Below are 23,883 nucleotides of genomic sequence, written 5' to 3'. Positions count from 1 at the left end.
AGTTCTGATACCATAGCTTAAATGTGTGGGTTCTGTCTCTGATTTTACCTGTGCAGGTGCCCTTTCTCACATGCACTACCCAGCTTGCCTACTGCATCCTCCTTCCTCGTCTTCATATCCAGGCTTAAAGTCTCCTCTCCTTCACTGCCTTTCTTCATCTCAGTTCTAGCAGCATGTGACTGACTGTCTGCTCCCACACGTTGCTCTCACCATCTGCCTCTTATTTATCTTTCATGCCAGACAGTGAGCCCCTTGAAGGGATGTTGTCCAGCCTTAATCATTTTGTAAACCCCCTGCTTACTCCAGGGCTATGCACAGAATGTTTCTCAATAAACACTTGTAGAATGGAATTGTCCAGTAAACCCTTCTTATCTCTCTTCCCAGATGGAAGAAGTAGAAGGCAGAGGCAACTACTATAGTGGGAGGAGCGTGGCCTTTGGGTCCAGATAGTTTTGTGTTCTAGCTCATCACCGTCTGCATTCATGTTATATTGCTTTGTAACCAATTAACACAAACTAAGCAATTTCAAACAATAACCCCTTCTTTCCTCCTGGTTTCCATAGGTCAGAAATCCAGCACAGTTGAGCTGAATCCTTTGCTCAGTTACACAAAGTGTCAGCTGGGCTAAATTCATGTGGTTGTTGGTGGAATTGAGTTCCTTGTTGTTGTAGGATGTAGGCCTAACTCTGTTGCTGGCTGTTAGCTGAGAATGCTCTAAACTCCTAAGGCCACCTGTATTCCTTCTCATGTGGCTCCTTCAACTTTGAAGTCAGCTATGGAGAATCTCTTTCAGGTCTAATCCCTCCCATTCTTCAAATCTCGTACTTTCTATTTCTCTGACCTCTTCATGCAGATTTAAAGGGCTCTGGTAATCAGGTCAGGTCCACCTGGATAGCTTCTTTTCTGATAAACTCAAATGCAATTGATTATGAATCTACCTACATCTGCACAACTCTTTTGCCATATAACAAGATAAAATCATGAAAGCGATGCCCCATCCTATTCATAAGTTCTTCCCACATTCAACAAAAGGAAATTATAAAAAGGTCAAGGTCATTGAAGTTCATCACAGAGTTCTTCCTACCACATCTCCTCTGGCTACATTACCCGCTTTGGAATACCAGTTTCCTCAGCTGAGAACAGGGATAAATAAACCTACCTCTCAGACTTGTGGTGAGGATTGAATTAAATACAAAATGTGAAAGAGCCACTCAGTGACTGCAGGTCTCTTCCCCTCCTCCTGTTATTTCTGTACTGTCTGCCTCATAACTATACCCAGATTATCCAGAGAACAGACACCAGCTGGACTGTGTGACTATGAAATAACACAAAGACCCTTGGTAACAAATGCAGACTAAAAAAAAAAAAAAAAAAAAAAAAAAAACTAATTGGTAATGTCAAGTTACTGTCTTTGGAGGGTGGTAATAGCTGAAATCACCCCAGGTTAGCTCATGACTCAAGTGAAAGTGATTTCATAAAGATTGAAATCCAAGCTCCTCAAGCGGAAGATTACTTCTGTAAAAGGCTTAGGTCATTATTTGTTTTGATAAAACCAAAAAGACCCTTTGTCCATGAGACTTGGGTTGTAATAAACTGGATACTATGAGCAGAAAGGAGCCCAGAGAAAAGGATGCTGTTGGCTTTTAGAATTCAGCCGATATGGAATAAGGCAAAGTTGGTCCCCATCAGCTCTCCTTCTCACTCTGTCCTTGCTGCAGGGATTTTCTGCTTTTGCTGACTCCCTCCCCCAGGTGCCTGGGACCTTGCTAGCAGTGCCCCACTTGGGAAAGTTCTACTCTTAGGAATTATCTAACTCTTACCCAGAAAACTTATCACTCCTGAGTTTCCACAACTCAATGCCCAGCTGGGTGCCTGCCTAATTAGGTACAGGAAGAACAGAGATGTCAGTTAATGGGAATGGCTAAATATGATACCCTCTTCCTAGTTACCTTTGTACTTTAAAGACACCTTCAGTGTTATTTAACCAAAACAGACTTCCTTCCTTTTAGGGCTCAGATGACCGCTCAGTTTCCCCAAGTGCATGGAGCCATAGCTCTCTCTTGTTGGAGCAGACACCTACTGCTCACTGTGATGGTTAATTTTATGATCAGTGGCCCAGGAGACACCATTCCCACAGGGAGACAATGTCCCAACACTGCACCCCCTCACCTCAGACTTACCATTTGACTTTTCTAAAGGACCCTTGTCCTTTGTCTCATACCTGTGAGGCAAGATATCATCTCTGGGTTGGGGAAATACAAATAAGTAACAGTAAAATGCAATTCTTAAGTATGAACTTGTATCAAAGCTTTTCTGTAGCAGTGGGTTTTTCAGGTGACCAAAAAATTGGCTGTATCCTTCAATAACTGCATTTTACAAACATCTGTTTTATTTAGATGATGAGGAGGGAAAAAAAAGTGTTCCTCCCTTTTTTGGTCACTAATAATATACTTAAAGATGCAAAAATTCAATTAACCCTCTTCAAAGGTGTGCAGTGGTCAGGGGCCTGCATGCTCTGAGGCTGAACTCATCAGCTGCAGGGTTCTACCCAGTGGGAAGCACTGAGGTGCCTGTGTTATTAAAGCCAGCTTGGTTGTTCCAGGGAATCAATGACCCTGAGTGGCTGGAGAAGGCTAAAGCTTAGCAGTATGAGCTGTGTAGCCCTATTTTCTGCTCTGGGGACTCTCTTGGGGTAGCCTGGAATGCACTCCGGGGGCATACCCTTAGAGCTCTGCAGCCCTGATGCAGGGGGTACTCCATCAGAAATATTCTCTGCCTCCTTGCCATCCCTGCAGCCCATCCATGGATTAGGCCACCACCCTTTCTCATGCAGATTTCAGGCTCTCCATTCTAGTCTTTGGTCTGCAGCCACAGACACATTCCAGGTGCACCCGAATTGTGCCCCTCCCCACATCCCTCAGGATAAAGTAGTAATCAGCAGGTGTGAGTAAGGCCACTTAGGATCTGTAGCTTTTCTGCTTGGTCTACTTATTGCCTTGCTGTGCTCCTCACCTCTTCCCCCAAACACACTCCCCTGTTCCTTCTTTGGGCCCTAAATATGGAATGCCTAGCAGTCCCTCACATACCTCATGAGCTTTTTCACTCACAGGCCTTTGCACATGCTGTTCCCTCTCCCAGGAGGAAAGGGTCCCCTCCCCTCCTCATGCTTCACCTTACTCACACCTTGGTCCTCAGAATTTAATCTAGGTGTTACCTTCTCTAGGAAGCCTTTTTCCTTTCCCCTGCAAGTCTGGAGTTGGTGCCCTGCCCTTTGCTCGTACAACCCCATTATGGTTCTTATCATGTTGGTAGTGAAGCTGCCTATGGGCTAGTGGATGCTTTGAGTCTCCACTAGAGTGAGTGCCTGACATTGGCCTAGTATTCAAAAACTTTGTGAAAGAGGGAAGGAAAAGAGAAAGGGAGGGAAGAAAGAATGGAGGGAGAAAAAAAAAGAAAAGGCAGAATGAACATGTGGATATTAGAGAGACACGGTCTTTGAGGTAAAGCAGGTGGTTGGGGAATGTGGAAGAGTACCGAGGTCACTGTTCTGTTCCATCCTGAATGAAGCAGGAGGAGTCACAGACACCCTGTATCAGCATTTCAGTCTGTGTAGGGAACAGGCCAGAAGCAGGCAGTCAGACCAGCCAGCAGGCTCTGCCACATACTCCCCACAAGACCCAAGATGTGTTCCTTAGCCTCTCTGAATCTCAGCTTCCTCCTTGGAAAATGAATGTTTTTGCTGGATTCTCTGCCAACTACGAGGAGAAGTTTAGCAGGAGCCATGATGTCCCTGAACTGCTAGTCTCTAAGCATCATCTCTTCCCAAAGCCTAACCGTGAGTTTTCTGCCTGTTACTGAGTCAGGGACTCATGATTGGGTTGATGAATGAGGTTCCCTGACCTGAGATTTCACTAGTTAATATTGAAGCTCACTGCAGCCCCTACAATGGCCAAACACACCATAGCAAATGAAAGCTGATGGGGAAGGATCAGATGTTTTCTAGGCCAGATCCATCAGTTTCTCCATTAATCTATGTAATCAGCAGTACTAATGAGGTGTTCTCAGGCAGAGGAGTCAAAGAACAAGGGAAAAAGGTCTGTGTTGCCTTTCCATAGCAGCGTCTGACTCAATGTACTGGTTTTCCTCTGGCACAAATGCCATAAAGTGCAGTTTGTGGGCAGGTGTGAATTGCCAGGGTTCCACAAAGGCCAGGGAAGGAGAGCGGATGGCCCATCTTTTGCTCTCTCATCCCCCCAGTAAGGGGCCCTGCAGCGAAGTGAGTGGTGCAATTCATTTAACTGAAAATACCCAATAAAAGGGAGTGACAAAGTAAACTGCAGCCCTCACTCTCAGCTTATGACATTTACTTTTAAAAATGTTGGTTATGAAAATACATAAAACATGGGGAAATACTTATATTTTTAAAATTGATTAATGTCAAGTGAGAAAACAAGATATGAATGCATATTTGTAATGGGGTTATAATTATGCAAACAAACAAAAGCAAAAATCCCAGAAACTGATGCATATGGACAAATGATAGCATAGAGATCTTTAGCCAACAGAATTATTGTCCTTCAAAAATTCTATCTCTACTCTTCTGACTTTTCTGAAAAGTGCCTATATTTTAGATTGTTAAAATGTAATTAAATATTTTCAAAACAATTATATGAGAAAAGGCTCTTGAAGGTTATTTCATTCGGTGGCTCCCAAGTATGGTTTTGCTGAGGACCCAGATGCTGCCTCAGCACCACTAGGGAAGCTCACTAGGTATACAAGGTCCAGGGTCACAGCCAAAGGGATCCTGACTTAGCAAGCCTGGCATTGAGCCCAGGAATCTATATATTTCCATTAAATTAAATTAAAATAAAACAAAATGTTTGTCAGGTAACACCAAAGTGGAGCCAGCGTGGAGCGTGTTTGATCTAGCATAGTCCATTCTCACATTTTGCAAAATGAGGAAACTGAGGCCCCAGAGAAGAGAATCACCTGCTGAGTATGTGGTAGAAACAGGCCCAGAGCTCAGTGCCCATTTGGTGGAGCACAGTGGACTTTGAGTAGTCAGACAAAGCATCTGAGCAGTGAAAACGCTTCATCCCTCTGTGTTCCTTGTCATTGTTTGGTGTGGCTTTCCAAAGGCTGAGCCTTCTGGGATGGTCTGACCTGAGGGACTGCTTAAGAATGCTGATGGGAGTCAATGTGCTCTTCTTGTGACCTTTTATGAACAAAGGCATCCAACCCTCCAGATTTGAAATGTTAACCTCTAAGAACTGGATAAAAGGACTCTGATTCTGCCTGCCTTTCCTGAGGGCTGGCATTATGATGTCTCTTTATTTTGGCCTTCAAGGCAGAAAATGAAATGGCTCATCCTCCTTTGAGGTGTGAGGTTGGTGTTTCCAAAAGGGATGATGGAAGGACAGGCTGTCCCCAGTCTGAGCAGACCACTGCTCAGTCAGGGGAGCTAACCTTCAGTCTGTGAATGGAGGGGAAAGGGCAGGAGCAGGGGGAGGCAGCCAGAGATTTGGGTGCAGCCAGAGCTGCTGAGCAAGTTCTGAAGCGTGCACCCACCAATCACACTACATGTCATTCAGCCAGCTCCTTCCCATCAAAGATCCCTGAAAGCTTCCTTCCTCCTCAAGCATAAGTCACTGGGGATGATGGGGGTCAAACTCTACATTTTTCTGGCTCCTGTGAAAACAGCTGCACCTGGGATGGTACTTCCTTCTCACTTCCTACAGCATAAGCAGCATCTGCTCCATTTGTACAAATAAGGTTGGGAGGATTTGGAAATCACCTTGTGTCCTGGCCAGAAGCTAACTGGGGTTACTTCAAGGGAAAAGGGGCTTTATTATTGGGATGCCCAGGGCCTGGCACAGAGACAGAAAAGCAGTCAAGAAACTGGCTGCTTAGGTGCCTGCAATAGCAATGATGATGAAGATGATGATGATAATGATGCTACCTAGTGTGGCAAGATAGGGTTTCCTTCCCACTTATCTTCTTTACTCCTCCTCCTCCCTAATGAAGAGGGTGTCTGCAATAAGACAGCATAAACAGACGGAGGCTTTTTGGAAAACATCACAGAGCTCTAAAAGGTATCTGTACCACAGTATCTAAAAGACCCACTGGAGGCAAGCAGGAGGAGGCTCAAAATGAGCCCAGAGTACTTTCAGCACACGACCTGGATGGCAATGAGGGTCCTGAGGAGAGGATCGAGGCCTGGTTTCACAGTATAAAAAGACTTCAGGGCAGGGTGAATAGAGAACACAGGGAGAGAAGGGTCTCCTGGACAGACCTCAATGGCAGACATTTATGCTGCAAGTGAATTAAGAAAAAGTTAAGAAATGTGTTATACTAACATCAGAATTCAGTGTGTTTCATGCACCTGTATGTTCATTGCAACACTATTCACAACAGCCAAGACATGGAATCAACTAAAATGCCCGTCAGTGGTAGACTAGATAAGGAAAATATGGTACATCTACACCATGGAATACTAAGCAGCCATAAAAAAGAGTGAGATCATGTTCTTTGCAGAAAATGGATGGAGCTGGAGGTCATTATCCTTAGCAAAGTAAAGTAGGAATATAAAACCAAATACTGCGTATTCTCACTTGTAAGTGGGATCTAAATGATGAGAACACATGGACACAAAGAGAAGAACAACAGACACTGGGGCCTACTGAGGGTGGAGGGTAGGAGGAGGGAGAGAAGCAGAAAAAAAATAACTATTGGATACTAGGCTTAGTACCTTGGTCACAAAATAATCTGTATAGCAAACTTCCATGACACAAGTTTACCTATGTAACAAACCTGCACATGCACCTCTGAACCTAAAATAAAATTTTAAAAGGAAAACAGAAAGAATTCAGTGTGTTAAATCTACTTTTCCTTTGGGTGATGGGATACCAACCTGTCAGTTCAGACCTTGCAGATGGAATTGAAGACATACATAATGTTCTTCTAAGCCACTTAATCCTTTAAAATTTACTTAAAATTCTCTCAGATTTGGAACCCAAGTGTAATAGGACACACAGCTTCTATTACCATTTCCACTCTTATCCCCAATTTATCTGGAGATTCTTGGGAAGCATTGCATTGCACCTGGCCACCTAAGTTACAACCTCTTACTTTCTTTAAATTAACTGTCAACTTACTTCTGGCATCTCATAGCAGCAACCATCAGCCCATTGCACATTAGCTTGATTTCCTCCAAACACCATCAACACATCGTATTCTACATACTCTGCATCTTTTACATTAATAGACTTTACTTATAGATTCACAGAAGAATTGAGCAGATAGATAGCACACAAAATTCCTATAACCCCCTCTTCTCTTCCACAGCTTCCTCTGTTAACATCTTGGATTAATACGGTACATTTGTTACTATTAATGAACAAATATTGAGATGTCATTATTAACTAAAGTTTATATTCTTTATGCTGGTTCACTCTTTGTTTTGTACAGTTCTATGGATTTTGACAAACACATGATGTTATATGTCTACCATTACAGTATCAGTGAAGAGTGTACAGAGAAACAGAACTGATAGAATACACACACACACACACACACACACACACACACACACACACAGAGAGAGAAAGAGAGAGAGAGAGAGGAGAGAGGAGAGAGAGATTTATTTCAAGGAATTGCTTCACATAATCATGGCGGCTGTCAAGAACCAAGATCTGCAGTCAACAAGCTAAAGATTCAGGGGAGCTGATGGTGTAAGTTCTAGTCCAGGTCTGGAGACCTACAACCTTAAGAGCCAGGAAGAGCCAACGTTTCATTTGGAGCACCACAACAGGAAAATAATGATGCACCAGCTCAAGTGGTCAGGCTGGATGAAATTCTCTATTGTTCATAAGACTTTGCCTTTTTGGTTTTTTTTAGGTTTTCAGTTGATTGGATGAGGCCCCCTCACATTAGGAATGAAAATCTGCTATTCTCAGTCTACCAGTTCCAGTTCAAATGTTAATCTAATCCAAAACACTCTGACACACACACACCCAGAAAAATGTTTGACCAGATATCTGGGAACCCTTTGCCCCCTAGTCAAGTAGACACATAAAATTAATCTTCACAAGTATAATATACAAGTATAATCCATCTTCTAAAAATCTCCTGTGCATAAACTTTTCATCTTTTTCTCTTCCCCCCGGCCCCTAGTAACCACTGATCTATTTACCATCTCTGTAGTTTTGAATTTTCTAGAATGTCACATAGTTGGAAAAATATAGTAGCTATAAAAAGAAGTCAGACTGGGAGAAAATATTTGCAAAACATCTGATAAATGACTTGTATCCAAAATAAACAAAGAGTTATGCACCACATCCATGAGGGCAGAGTGTCTGCATAAATTATCTGGAATTCTTCTGAATGGGAGATATGTCTAGTGTCCCTTTGGCATGTCTCTATCATCATTTTTGTATTTCATTTTTGTCTTTGTCTCTCTCTCTGTTTATTTCTACCCCCACCCCCACCTCCTCTCTGTCTCTCTCTCTTTCTCTCTCTCCCTCTCTCTCTCTCATCTTCTTTCCTTTCTTTCTTCACAACAAGATACTCCAGGCTCATCTTTCCTGCCTCAGTCCAAGAATCAGTAATTTTTCTCTAAGGAACCCTGGGTTCCTTTTATTGGAGAATGGCATTAGGAACCAAGATCTGGGTACTAGGTGTGCTAATTGCTACTGGGTTGGCATTGCACCTAGGCCCTCTCAGCTGACAGAGATAGGAAATTAATGTGTATATACTAGCGCATGTGTATATACATTTTAATAAATGTTTCTATTTGTAACCATCTGTATCTGGATTATGGTATGAGTTCATGCTGATGTCTCCAAATCTAATCCATTACCACATGATCTTTATAGATTCCTACTCTTGCTTACCTGTGATCTCCCACCCTGGCAGTGAAAAACCTGGCTCCTATCATCCTCTATCTATTTACTTAATTGTTCAATTCCAGCATACATGTATAGCAATATCAGAATTATTAATACTCCCATGGCAAACAGCTTTATAAATTAGAGCACAGTGCTTATGTATACAGTTGTCCCTTGGGATCTATGAGGAATTAGTCCCAGGACCTCCAGCAGATACCAAAATTCATGAGTGCTCAAGTCCCTGACATAAAATGGTGTAGCATTTCCATTTAACTTATGCATATCCACGCATATATTTTATTGCCTCTAGATTAATTTTAATGCCTAATACAATGTAAATGTTATGCAAATAGTTGTTATTCTGCACTTTTTAGGGCATAACAATGACAAAAAAGTTAGTACATGTTCGATACAGACATAATTTTTAAAAATTTTCAATCTATGGTTGGTTGAATCCATGGATGCAAACCCACAGACATGGAGGGCCATCTATAGTTTATTTTGCTTTTAGTCTTAAGAGTCTCCACTCATTTCCAAATTTACTTGTCAGTATGATTTCCTCCCACTACCTTTACTGAGATTATTTCATATATTTGTGATACAGTTAGGCTGTTTTATCACATTCTGCATTCCGTTCTCGGATTCTTCAAACTCCTAAATGATTTGCTTTTAATTTGCTTCGCGCAGTGAAGTTCTACGAATTTTAGCAAATGCATTGTGCTATGTATTCACCTTACAATATTATACAGAATTGTTTCACTGCCCTAAAAATTCCCTATGCCTTTCCTAACCAAACATTCTGTCCCTGAACCCAAGGTAATTACGGATATGTTTACCATTACTATAATTTTATATTCTCCAGAATGCCATATATTTAAAATCACATAATGTATATCCTTTTTAGACTGGCTTTTTTTCTCTTAGCAATATTTAAGATTCCTCCATGTCTTTTTGGCTTAATAGCTCATTTCTTTTTACTATTAAATAATAATTGAATAGAAGTACCACAGGTTTTAAAAAATCCATTTATGCATTGAATAACATTTTAATTTTTTCAAGTTTTTTGTGATTATGAATAAAGCTGCTGTGACATTCCTGTGCAAGTTTTCATGTGGACACAAGTTTGAAACTCAGTTGGGTAAATACCTTGGAGCACGATTTCTGGATCGCATGTTTAGCTTTGTAAAAACTGCCAAACTCTCTTTTAAAGTAGCTGTACCATTTGTATCCTTACTAGCAATGAATGCATTTATATTGATCCTGATCTGCATGTAATGTTGTCAGTTTTTTTAAATTAGCTCTTCGAATAGGTGTGTGGTGATACTTCATTATTTTTTCATTTGCAATTCTCTAGAGATATACGATGTTGAGCATTGTTTCCAATGCCATCTGTATAGCTTCTTTGGTAAGGTGTCTGTTCAGATCTTTTGCCCATTTGTTAAACTGACAAGGCCAGTCTCAGAGTATCTTTCCCACTGTCCTGAAGTCCAAGGTCACAGGATGAATTTTTAGAATGCTACATGTGGTGGGATGAATCAAAGGCCTCCCTTGACATTTAACTTTGTTATTAGGCAGAGGTAAGAAATTAGTACCCACTGAGAAGAACCAAGAAGAATCATGGTTTGGAGAAGAAAGAGTGGAAGTATTGGGAATTGTCAGTAAAAAGGTCTAGAGCACAAAGGTGGGATGCTCAAAGTTGGAGCTGGAGGCCCTTTGGATCTAGAGACAACTTGTGGGCTTTACATAAAGGAAGGATCTCTGAAGACAAATCTGATTAACTCTGTTTGCTAGTGTATTTGAGCTCTGGAGACTCTGAGAGAGCACTTTTCTTGATAACTTTAAGGGAAAAGCAAAGGGACTCACTCAGGTTTACCAAAGGAATTTGTGTAGGTCTAGGTCAGGACCCAAGTGTCTACTTTCCATCCAGCGGTCTTTATCAAGGCTAGGTAGCCACTAACCTCGTTTTTGGGGATGTAAGTTATCTCTCAGCTGGACCTTTTAGGATGTGATGGAGGAATGGATGGAGGAATTGAAACTTCCTTGGTTGGGAAGAAGAAGGAGTAAGAGCACTGCAAAATATAAACTTGGTGATGAATAAAAGATAACTTGCTTGAATCTGGAAAAGGAAAGACTAGAACCTTGGGGAAAACACCAGGATTAAATGGAATGGTCTGCAAGCAATGCTCAGGAAGGTCTTGGGAGTCACTCAGAGAACTGGGAGGGCCACCAGGTTTAGAGGCACAGAAGCAGCCACAGGCTGCCACCAGGATGTGAGTTTCTAGTTTTGCCTGCCTGTTGTTTATTTCTAGTGACAACTTGTGGCTTCAGTGGAGCATTTCTCACACATCAGTGCAGGTTAGGTGTATTTCATTCCATTCTGACTCAAATTTATTATGTATTTTTGTAATATATATTAGATAAGAATATTCTGAGAAGCAAATTCTGTCTTCCAAGTTCAGTTTTTAACACTCATAATATATTAATTTTTGTCATTGATAAACCTAATGTAGCTGGCTAATAATGAATCACCATAAAATTGATAAAATTGGTGAATAGTGCCACAATAAACATATGTGTGCATGTGTCTTTATAGCAGCATGATTTATAATCCTTTGGGTATATAGTCAGTAATGGGTGGGGGGACGGAGGAGGGATAGCATTAGGAGATATACCTAATGTAAATGATGAGTTAATGGGTGCAGCACATCAATATGGCATGTGTATGCATATGTAACAAACCCACACATTGTGCACATGTACCCTAGAACTTAAAGTATAATAAAAAATTGATAAAATTTATTATTTTTCTTGAAAGAGGAAAGAGCAAGAAGTAGCCATATTGTAATCACTAAGTTGATATGTTTATACAATCTTTATATACATATATATATTTAGATGAATTAGAGGATAAAAAAATACTGGAAGAAATATGAGTATAACTCTTTATAGAAATACCTCACTTCTCAATCAGCTATGAGAGCTTGTCTAACTCACTGGGAGTATCTTCTAAAGAGTCTTAAATCTCAAGAAAAAGAATAAGCTACCAGAAGCAAGGTTATCAGTCACACAATGTAGATTAAAGACTACTGGATGAAATGTGGAGATTTGAATTCTTAACCTAAACCTATAACAAATTTCTGTTTTAAACCTCAGCAAGTGGCTTCTCTCTCAACCAAGGTGATGGAATGAGTGCAAGAAGAAAAACAGGTTTCAGCTCTGTTCTTCCTCCAGTGATTTGGGGATAGCTATTTGGAATTGGAGGTAGACTTTACTTCCAAAATGGATGACAAAAGTGTCCTGATCTACTACTGGTATTGTTTATGACCCTAGAAGAGGAGCGTAGATTTGACTTTCTTGGCTATATAATCTTTATAGGGTCAGCCTCAGTAATCTCAGTATAGAAGGTAAATTTGTTATTTATGAGCCTAGGGAGTTATGCAGACCTAGGCTGAAATCCTGGCTTTGCTTCTTACTAGCTGTGTAACTGCTTCAACTATCTGACCTATATAAAGTAGGAGTGATTATTGTACCAACTTAATAGGACTATTGTGAGGATTAGACGAGACAGTGACTATAAAGTGGCTTGCCACATTGTAAACGCTTAAAACATACGTGTATTATTATTGATACTATTAATGATGATATTATTTAACATTACTGCACACTCTCTTAAGATATCCCTTTTATCACATTTTTAAAAAAATGTTATTTTATTGATACATAATATTTTACATATCTAAGTATAGTCAACTCTACCCTGATATCAAACATTAGAACTTCTTCCATTTAACTCTATATTTTTATCCATTAACCAACATTTCTTCATACCCTCATCCCACACGCACACTCTTCCTAGCCTCTTGTATCTATCATTTTATTCTCTACAACCATGAGATCAACTTTTTTAGTTCCCATCTATGAGTGAGAACATGCAGTATTTGTCTTTCTGTGCCTGGATTATTTCATTTAGCATAATGATCCCCAGTTCCATTTGCTGCTGCAAATGACATAATTTCATTCTTTTTTTAATGGCTGAATAGTATCCATTGTGTTTATATACAGCACATTTTATTGATCCATTAGCCCACTGATGAACATTTAGGTTGGTTTTCATATCTTTGCTATTATGAATAGTGCTGTGAGAAATGTGCAAGTACAGATATCCCTTTGATGTACTGATTTCTTTTCCTTTAGATAGATATCCAGTTGTGGAATTACTGGATTGCATGGTAATTCTGTTTTTAGTTTTTTGAGAAACATACATATTGTTTTTCATAGTGGTTGTACTAATTTATATTTCCACTAACACTGTATAAGAGTTCCCCATCCTCTGCATTCTATCCAACAGCTGTTATTATTTTTTGTCCTTTCAGTAATAGCCATTCTAACTAGAGTAAGAATATCTCATGGTGGTTTTCATTTGCATTTCACTGATGATTAGTGATGTTAAGCATTTTTTCATATACCTGTTCATTTGAATGTCTTCTTTTGAGAAATGTCTATTTGTGCTTTTGCTCACTTTTTAATGATATTTGGTTTTTTAAATATTTGGATTGTTTGAGTTTATTATATATTTGGGATATTAGTCCCTTGTCAGACAAATAGTTTGCAAATACTTTGTCCCATTACACAGGTTGTCTCTTCACTCTGTTGATTGTTTCTTTTATTATGCAGAAGCTTTTTAGTGTAATGTCATACCATTTGTCTCCTTTTCTTTTTATTTCCTGTGCTTTTGAGGTTTATCCATAAAAGCTTTGCCTAGACCAATGTCTTGAAGTGTTTTTTTTTATGGTTTTTTTCTAGTACTTTTATAGTTTTGGGTCTTATGTTTAAGTTTTTAATCTATCTTGTGTTGATTTTTGTATATGGTGAGGGATAAAGGTCCAGTTTCATCCTTCTGCCCATAGATACTGAATATTTTAAGAACCACTTATTTAAGAGGGTGTCCTTCACCAGTGTGTATATGTTGTGCATTTATTGAAAATGAGTTGGAATTCATTTCTGGATTTTCTGTTATATTCCATTGGTTCATGTGTCTGTTTTTTTTTCTTTTATTATTATTATTATTTATTATACTTTAAGTTCTAGGGTACATGTGCACAATGTGCATGTTTGTTACATATGTATACATGTGCCATGTTGGTGTGCTGCACCCATTAACTCGACATTTACGTTAGGTATATCTCCTAATGCTATCCCTCCCCCATTCCCCCACCCCATGACAGGCCACAGTGTGTGATATTCCCCTTCCTATGTCCAAGTGTTCTCATTGTTCAATTCCCACCTATGAGTGAGAACATGCAGTATTTTGTTTTCTGTTCTTGCAATAGCTTGCTGAGAATGATGGTTTCCAGCTACATCCATGTCCCTACAAGGGACATGAACTCATCCTTTTTTATGGCTGCATAGTATTCCATGGTATATATGTGTGACATTTTCTTAATCCAGTTTATCATTGATGGACATTTGGGTTGATTCCAAGTCTTTGCTATTGTGAATAGTGCTGCAATAAACATACGTGTGCATGTGTCTTTATAGCAGCATGATTTATACTCCTTTGGGTACATATATCCAATAATGGGATGGCTGGGTCAAATGGTATTTCTAGTTCTAGATCCTTGAGGAATTGCCACACTGTCTTCCACAATGGTTGAACTAGTTTACAGTCCCTCCAACAGTGTAAATGTGTTGCTATTTCTCCACATCCTCTCCAGCACCTGTTGCTTCCTGACTCTTTAATGATTGCCATTCTAACTGGTGTGAGATGGTATCTCATAGTAGTTTTGATTTGCATTTCTCTGATGGCCAGTGATGATGAGTATCTTTTCATGTGTCTGTTGGCTGCATAAATGTCTTCTTTTGAGAAGTGTCTGTTCATATCCTTTGCCCACTTTTTGATGGGTTTGTTTTTTTCTTGTAAATTTGTTTCAGTTCTTTGTAGATTCTGGATAATAGCCCTTTGTCAGATGGGTAGATTGCAAAAATTTTCTCCCATTCTGTAGGTTGCGTGTTCACTCTGATGGTAGTTTCTTTTGCTGTGCGGAAGCTCTTTAGTTTAATTCGATCCCATTTGTCAATTTTGACTTTTGTTGTCATTGCTTTTGGTGTTTTAGTCATGAAGTCCTTGCCCATGCCTATGTCCTGAATGGTATTGCCTAGGTTTTCTTCTAGGGTTTTTATGATTTTTGGTCTAACATTTAAGTCTTTAATCCATCTTGAATTAATTTTAAATCAGGTGTAAGGAAGGAATCCAGTTTCAACTTTCTACATATGGCTAGCCAGTTTTCCCAGCACCATTTATTAAATAAGGAATCCTTTCCCCATTTCTTGTTTTTGTCAGGTTTGTCAAAGATCAGATGGTTGTAGATGTGTGGTATTATTTCTGAGGGCTCTGTTCCATTCCATTGGTCTATATCTCTGTTTTGGTACCAGTAGCATGCTGTTTTGGTTACTGTAACCTTGTAGTGTAGTTTGAAGTCAGGTAGCATGATGCCTCCAGCTTTGATCTTTTGGCTCAGGATTGTCTTGGCAATGTGGGCTCTTTTTTGGTTCCATATGAACTTTAAAGTAGTATTTTCTAATTCTGTGAAGAAAGTCATTGGTAGCTTGATGGGGATGGCATTGAATCTATAAATAACCTTGGGCAGTATGGCCATTTTCACGATATTGATTCTTCCTATCCATGAGCATGGTATGTTCTTCCATTTGTTTGTGTCCTCTTTTATTTCATTGAGCAGTGGTTTTTAGTTCTCCTTGAAGAGGTCCTTTACATCCCTTGTAAGTTGGATTCCTAGGTATTTTATTCTCTTTGAAGCAAATGTGAATGGGAGTTCACTCATGATTTGGCTCTCTATTTGTCTATTATTGGTGTAGAAGAATGCTTGTGAGTTTTGCACATTGAATTTGTATCCTGAGACTTCGCTGAAGTTGCTTATCAGCTTAAGGAGATTTTGAGCTGAGACAATGGGGTTTCCTAAATATACAATCATGTCATCTGCAAACAGGGACAACTTGACTTCCTCTTTTCCTAATTGAATACCCTTTATTTCTTTCTCCTGCCTGATTGCCCTGGCCAGAACTTCCAACACTATGTTGAATAGGAGTGGTGAGAGAGGGCATCCCTGTCTTGTGCCAGTTTTCAAAGGGAATGCTTCCAGTTTTTGCCCATTCAGTATGATACTGGCTGTGGGTTTGTCATAAATGGCTCTTATTATTTTGAAATACATCTGATCAATACCTAATTTATTGAGAATTTTTAGCATGAAGCGCTGTTGAATTTTGTCAGAGGCCTTTTCTGCATCTATTGAGATAATCATGTGGTTTTTGTCTTTGCTTCTGTTTATGTGATGGATTATGTTTTTTGGTTTGCATATGTTGAACCAGCCTTGCATCCCAGGGCTGAAGCCCACTTGATCATGGTGGATAAGCTGTTTGATGTGCTGCTGGATTCGGTTTGCCAGTATTTTATTGAGGATTTTTGCATCAATGTTCATCAAGGATATTGGTATAAAATTCTCTTTTTTTGTTGTGTCTCTGCCAGGCTTTGGTATCAGGATGCCTCATAAAATGAGTTAGGGAGGATTCCCTCTTTTTCTATTGATTGGAATAGTTTCAGAAGGAATGGTACCAGCTCCTCCTTATAACTCTGGTAGAATTCGGCTGTGAATCCATCTGGTCCTGGACTTTTTTTGGTTGGTAGGCTATTAATTATTGCCTCAATTTTAGGGCCTGTTATTCGTCTATTCAGGGATTCAACTTCTTCCTGGTTTAGTCTTGGAAGGATGTATGTGTCCAGGAATTTATCCATTTTTTCTAGATTTTCTATTTTATTTGCATAGAGGTGTTTTTAGTATTCTCTGATGGTAGTTTGTATTTCTGTGGGATTGGTGGTGATATCTCCTTTATCATTTTTTATTGCATCTATTTGATTCTTCTCTTTTCTTATTTATTAGTCTTGCTACTGGTCTATCAATTTTTTTGATGTTTTAAAAAAACCAGCTCTTGGGTTCATTGATTTTTGAAGGGTTTTTTTGTGTCTCTATCTACTTCAGTTCTGCTCTGATCTTAGTTATTTCTTGCCTTCTGCCAGCTTTTGCATGTGTTTGCTCTTACTTCTCTAGTTCTTTTAATTGTGATGTTAGGGTGTCAGTTTTAGATCTTTCCTGCTTTCTCTTGTGGACATTTAGTGCTATAAATTTCCCTCTATACACTGCTTTAATTGAGTCCCAGATATTCTGGTACATTGTGTCTTTGTTCTCATTGGTTTCAAAGAACATCTTTATATCTGCCTTCATTTCATTATGTACCCAGTAGTCATTCAGGAGCAGGTTGTTCAGTTTCCATGTAGTTGAGTGGTTTTGAATGAGTTTCTTAATCCTGAGTTCTAGTTTGATTGCACTGTGGTCTGAGAGACAGTTTGTTATAATTTCTGTTCTTTTGCATTTGCTGAGGAGTGCTTTACTTCCAACTATGTGGTCAATTTTGGAATAAGTGCGATGTGGTGCTGAGAAGAATGTATATTCTGTTGATTTGGGGTGCAGAGTTCTGTAGATGTCTATTAGGTCCACTTGGTGCAGAGCTGAGTTCAATTCCTGGGTATCCTTGTTAACTTTCTGTCTCGTTGATCTGTCTAATGTTGACAGTGGGGTGTTAAAGTCTCCCATTATTATTGTGTGGGCATCTAAGTCTCTTTGTAGGTCTCTAAGGACTTGCTTTATGAATTTGCGTGCTCCTGTATTGGGTGCATATATGTTTAGGATAGTTAGCTCTTCTTGTTGAATTGATCCCTTTACCATTATGTAGTGGCCTTCTTTGTCTCTTTTGATCTTTGTTGGTTTACAGTCTGTTTTATCAGAGTCTAGGATTGCAACCCCTGCCTTTTTTTTTTGTTTTCCATTTGCTTGGTAGATCTTCCTCCATCCCTTCAGTTTGAGCCTATGTGTGTCTCTGCACATGAGATGGGTCTCCTGAATACAGCACACTGATAGGTCTTGACTCTTTATCCAATTTGCCAGTGTGTGTCTTTTAATTGGAGCATTTAGTCCATTTACATTTAAGGTTAATATTGTTATGTATGAATTTGATCCTGTCATTATGATGTTAGCTGGTTATTTTGCTCATTAGTTGATGCAGTTTCTTCCTAGCATCGATGGTCTTTACAATTTGACATGTTTTGGCTGTGCCTGGTACCAGTTGTTTCTTTCCATTTTTAGTGCTTCCTTCAGGAGCTCTTGTAGGGCAGGCCTGGTGGTGACAAAATCTCTCAGCATTTGCTTGTCTGTAAAGAATTTTATTTCTCCTTCACTTATGAAGCTTAGTTTGGCTGGATATGAAATTCTGGGTTGAAAATTCTTTTCTTTAAGAATGTTGAAGCCCCCACTCTCTTCGGGCTTGTAGAGTTTCTGCCAAGAGATCCGCTGTTAGTCTGATGGGCTTCCCTTTGTGGGTAACCCGACCTGTCTCTCTGGCTGCCCTTAACATTTTTTCACTTCATTTCAACTTTGGTGAATCTGACAATTTTGTGTCTTGGAGTTGCTCTTCTCAAGGATTATCTTTGTGGCATTCTCTGTATTTCCTGAATTTGAATGTTGGCCTGCCTTGCTAGGTTGGGGAAGTTCTCCTGTATAATATCCTGCAGAGTGTTTTCCACCTTGGTTCCATTCTCCCCGTCACTTTCAGGTACGCCAATCAGACGTAGATTTGGTCTTTTCACATAGTCCCATATTTCTTGGAGGCTTTGTTCATTTCTTTTTACTCTTTTTTCTCTAAACTTCTCTTCTCACTTCGTTTCATTCATTTGATCTTCAATCACTGATACCCTTTCTTCCAGTTGATTGAATCGGCTACTGAAGCTTGTGCATTTTTCACATAGTTCTCGTGCCATGGTTTTCAGCTCCATCAGGTCATTTAAGGACTTCTCTACACTGGTTATTCTAGTTAGCCATTCGTCAAATCTTTTCTCAAGGTTTTTAGTTTCTTTGCGATGGGTTTGAACTGCCGTCTTTGGCTTGGAGAAGTTTGATTGTCTGAAGCCTTCTTCTCTCAACTCGTCAAAGTCATTCTCTGTCTAGCTTTGTTCTGTTGCTGGTGAGGAACTGCATTCCTTTGGAAGGGGAGAGGCGCTCTGATTTTTAGAATTTTCAGCTTTTCTGCTCTGTTTTTTTCCCATATTTGTGGTTTTATCTATCTTTGGTCTTTGATGATGGTGACATACAGATGGGGTTTTGGTATGGATGTCCTTTCTGTTTGTTAGTTTTCCTTCTAACAGTCAGGACCCTCAGCTGCAGGTTTGTTGGAGTTTGCTGGAGGTCCACTGCAGACCCTGTTTGCCTGGGTATCAGAAGCCGAGGCTGCAGAACAGCGAATATTGCTGAACAACAAAGGTTGCTGCCTGATCGTTCCTCTGAAAGCTTTGTCTCAGAAGGGTACCCAGCTGTGTGAGGTGTCAGTCTGCTGCTACTGGGGGCTGCCTCCCAGTTAGGCTACTCGGGGCTCAGGGACCAACTTGAGGAGGCAGTTTGTCCATTCTCAGATCTCAAACTCCATGCTGGGAGAAACTTTGCTCTCTTCAAAGCTCAGTTGGAAATGCAGAAATCACCCATCTTCTGCGTTGCTGACGCTGGGAGCTGTATACTGGAGCTGTTCCTATTCGGCTGTCTTGGAACCACCTCCCATGTGTCTGTTTTTATACCAATATCAAGCCGTTTTTGTTACTGTAACTTGTAATATTTCTGTAGTCAGCTAGTGTGATGCCTCCACTTTTTCCTTTTGCTCAGGATTGCTTTGGCTGTCTGGGCTCTTTTTGGGTTTCATATTAATTTTAGGATTGTTTTGTTTGTTTCTGACAGACAAAGAATGTCATTGGTATTTTGATAGGAGTTACGTGAAATCTATAAATTGCTTTGGGTAATTTGGTCATTTTAACAATGCTAATTTTTCTGATCCGTGAGCATGGAATGTCTTTCCATTTGTATGAGTCTCCTCTTTAATTTCTTTTATCATTGCTTTATAGTTTTCTTATAGAGATCCTTTACCTCCTTGCTTAAATTTATACCTTGGGGTTTTTTGTTTTGTTTTGTTTTGTTTTGTTTTTGCTATTGCAAATGGGACTATTTTCTTGACTTCTTTCTCAACTAGTCATTACTGGTGTATGAAAACACTATTGATTTTTGTATGTTGATTTTGTATACTGCAACTTTACTGAATTTATCAAATCTAATAGGTTGGTGGTGGAGTCTTTAGGCTTTCTAAATATAAGATTATATAATTGACAAAGAAAGACAATTTGACTTCCTCTTTTCCAGTCTGGATGCCTTTTATTTCTCTTTCTTGCCTGATTCTTCTGGTAAGGACTTCCAGTACTATATTGAATAAGAGTGATGAAAGTGGGCATCTTTGTCCTGTTCCGATTTTTAGAGGAAAGACTTTCAGCTTTTCCTCATGCAGTATGATGTTACCTGTGGATTTATCATATTTGGTCTTTATTAGGTTTAGGTGCCCTCCTTCTGGATTTAGTTTATTAAGAGTTTTTTCTTTTTTAATCATGAAGTGATGGTAAATTTTATTGAATGCTTTTTCTGCATTCATTGGGATGATCATATGGTTTTTGTCCTACATAAACTCCATTTGATTATGATGTCTTTTTCTTTCAATGTGCTGTTGAATTTGCTAGTATTTTTTTGAGGATTTTTGCCCTGTGTTCATCATGGTTATCCATCTTAGTTTTGGGTTTTTTCTTTGTATTTGTCTGGTTTGGTACCAGGGTAATGCTGGCATTGTAGAAGAAGTTTGGGAGAATTTCCTCCTCTTCAATCCTTTGGAACAGGTCGGGGAGAATTAGTGTTAGTTCTTTGGATGTTTGGTAGAATTTGAAAGGGAAGCCATCTGGTCCTGTACTTTGTTGGGAGAGTTTTTATTACTGCTTTGATATGAATATGGTTTGGCTCTGTGATCTCACCCAAATCTCATCTCAGATTGTAATCGCCATGCATCTAGGGAGGGTTCTGGTGGATGATGGGCAGTTTACCCCATGCTATTCTCATGATAGTCAGGGAGTTTTCACGAGATCTGACGGTTTTAAAAGTGGCAGTTTTTCCTGCGCGCACTCTCTCTCCTGCCACCACATTAGATGCACCTTGTTTCCCCTTCACCATGGTTCTAAGTTTCCTGAGGTCCCCCAGCTATGTGGAACTGTGAGTCAATTAAACCTCTTTTGTTTATAAGTTATCCACTCTCAGGCAGTATGTTTATAGCAGTGTGAGAATGGACTAATACAGATATTATTACTTGTTATTTGTCTGTTCAGGTTTTGTAGTTCTTCCTGTTTAATCTTGGTAGGTTGTGTGTCCAGGAATTTGTCAATTTCTTCTAGATTTTTAGTTTGTTGGTGCATAGTTATTCATAATTTTTTCTGATGATCTTTTGTATTTCTGTGGTATCAGTTGCAATGTCTGCTTTTTGATTTTTGATTTTGTTTATTAGATTATTTTTTTGTCTTGGTTAGTCTAGCAAGTGATTTACCAATTTTGTTTATCTTTTCAAAACAACAATTTTTCATTTATTGACCTTTTGTATTGTGTTTTACTCTACTTTGTTTAGCTTTGGTCTGATCTTTATTATTTCTTTTTTTCTACTAATTTTGGGTTTGGTTTGTTCTTGCTTTTCTAGATTGTTGAGGAGCATTATTATATTGTTTATTTTAAAATTTTTACTTTTTTGATGTAGCTGCTTATTACCTTAAATTTCCCTCTTATCACTCTTTTTGCTTTATTCCATGGGTTTTTGTATGCTGTGTTTTGATTTTCATTTGTGTTAAGAATTTTTAAAATTTCTTCCTGGTCATTTAGGAGCATGTTGTTTAATTTCCATGTGTTTGAACAGTTTCCAAAGTTTCTCTTGTTCTTGGTGTCTGGTTTCATTCCATTGTGGTCTAAGAAGATATTTGAAAGGATTTCAATTTTGAAAAATTTGTTGAGGCTTGTTTTGTGGCCTAACATATGGATTTTCCTGGAGAATGTTCTATGTGCATTTGAGAAAAATGTGTGTTCTGTATTCATTGGATGGAGTGTTCTGTAAATGTCTGTTAGGTCCATTTGGTCTGGTGTGCAGTTTAAATCCAATGTATCTCTGTTAATTTTCTGTCTAGATGATTTGTCTAAACCTGAGTGGAGTGTTGAAGTTCCCTGCAATTATTGTATTGCAGTCTATCTCTCTCTTTCAATTTAGTAATATTTGCAGTGGGAATGTGGATCATGGAGGGTATAGCCTTTTTCTCATGTTGGGTAGTCTCTCTTGGCTCCTGGCTGATTTTGGCCAAGCATCCTGCCTCGGTTCTGTCTTCCTCCTTGCTTTAGGGGTCTCTTGTCTCTTTTCTGTTGAATTCCAGTGTTCTCTTTTGAATAATATAATAGTAGTGTGACTATCTACTCACTATTTTAGTTATTCTTAGTGGAGAGGCATACACAAGATGCCTCTAATCAGCCACCTTGAACCTCTCATTCTGACATTTTTTCTCAGACTTATTTTCAAAACATATTCCCAGAGCCTCCTTTTCTGTGCAGAATACTAGACTTAGCACTGTGGATGTAGTGGTGCCATCAAATACCTCATGAGAGAAAAGAGCCCGCAGTCCAAGTGAGTCATTTCCAGTCATTTTAGGAGAGGGTAGAAGGGGTGCAGTTATGTCAAATGAAGGAACTAAGAGTCAACTTTGCTCTGGAGATCAGAAAACATGTCATGGAGAAGGAATTGTAGACTCTTGAGGGATGAATTCACCAAATGTGTCAGGAAGAACTACATTTTAGCTGTGTTGACAGCAAAGGTCTGCAGGCTGGTATCTTGCCTTGGTCCTAGGGTGGTACTTAAGTCAGGGAGCTGGTAGTAAGGTTGGCCCATGAAAAAACCATGATGATGAAATCATTTATTCATACTCCCCGTAACCCCATCCATACCCTTTGTTCCCTCCAGACAGAAGCATTTTTACTTGAACAAAGAAAGTTTATGATTTTAGGTCCTAGAAAGGCCCTAGCAATGTCTTCACATGGTCTTATGTTTTTGTGAATTTTGCAAAAATAATATATTTTAACCACAATTGGTTAAGACTGCTGTTTTTTTTCCATGCCAGATTCTTTTCTGTCACTTTTCCTCTTGTTTTGGGTGGTACTAGAATAGCTGAGAGGCATTTTGGGGATCTGGCTAAGGAAGAGTTGACTTATGAACACATTTTGTTTGAGTCTAGTGGGATATGTTTATGGAGTTTGCCATCATCTCTGTGTAAAGTTATTGATAGCCATCTGGTGTGAGAATGGTATCCAAGCACACTGCTGTTGCACTCTGCCAACTCACCAGGCCTCATGACAAGAAAGATGCAGGGGACTAGGATAAGTATGTGCTTCAGGGGTCTGGCATTGGAAGTTTGTGTATAATGGAGGAGAAACAAGGTTTAAAAACATAGAGCCAGAGACTGATCCAGGAAAAATTTGTCATCAGGCATGCAAAATTCTAGCAGAGAATTTGGGTCTTATTGACAACTTATCCAAATGGAGATTCTGCCCTGTCTAGGGTATACCCAACATGTAATGATAATTGCACCATACTTGCTTTCTCCTTTTCTAAACTGAATTGCAGGAAATAGGATTTATTTGAATGCCTGTGTTTGTAGGGCACAAGCCCTGCAACCAGTGCTAGAAATGGTGAAGACATCTATGTGGAAAGTCATAGGTTTTATGTATTCCAACGGTAATAAAAATACCTTTTATTTTTACTATGCTAGAAGACTGATTTTTCCTTCTATGCTTTCTATAAAAAGTATAGCAAAGTTGTTATATATTTGAAGAGATATTAAAGGATATACAGGGAAAAACCAAAGGAAAAATTATTAAAGAGGTGTGCTAGTTTGTTAGTTAATAAAAATAACATCTCTTTAAAATAATTGTCGTATTTTAAACATTTGTATGGCTTTATTTTCTCATCCTAGGTAAATAATCACCTGCACATCTAA

This window comes from Papio anubis, chromosome 5, assembly GCF_008728515.1.
Source record: "Papio anubis isolate 15944 chromosome 5, Panubis1.0, whole genome shotgun sequence".
Taxonomy (NCBI): domain Eukaryota; kingdom Metazoa; phylum Chordata; class Mammalia; order Primates; family Cercopithecidae; genus Papio; species Papio anubis.
The sequence above is the reverse complement of the archived record's forward strand: the minus strand, read 5'-3'. Positions refer to the sequence as shown.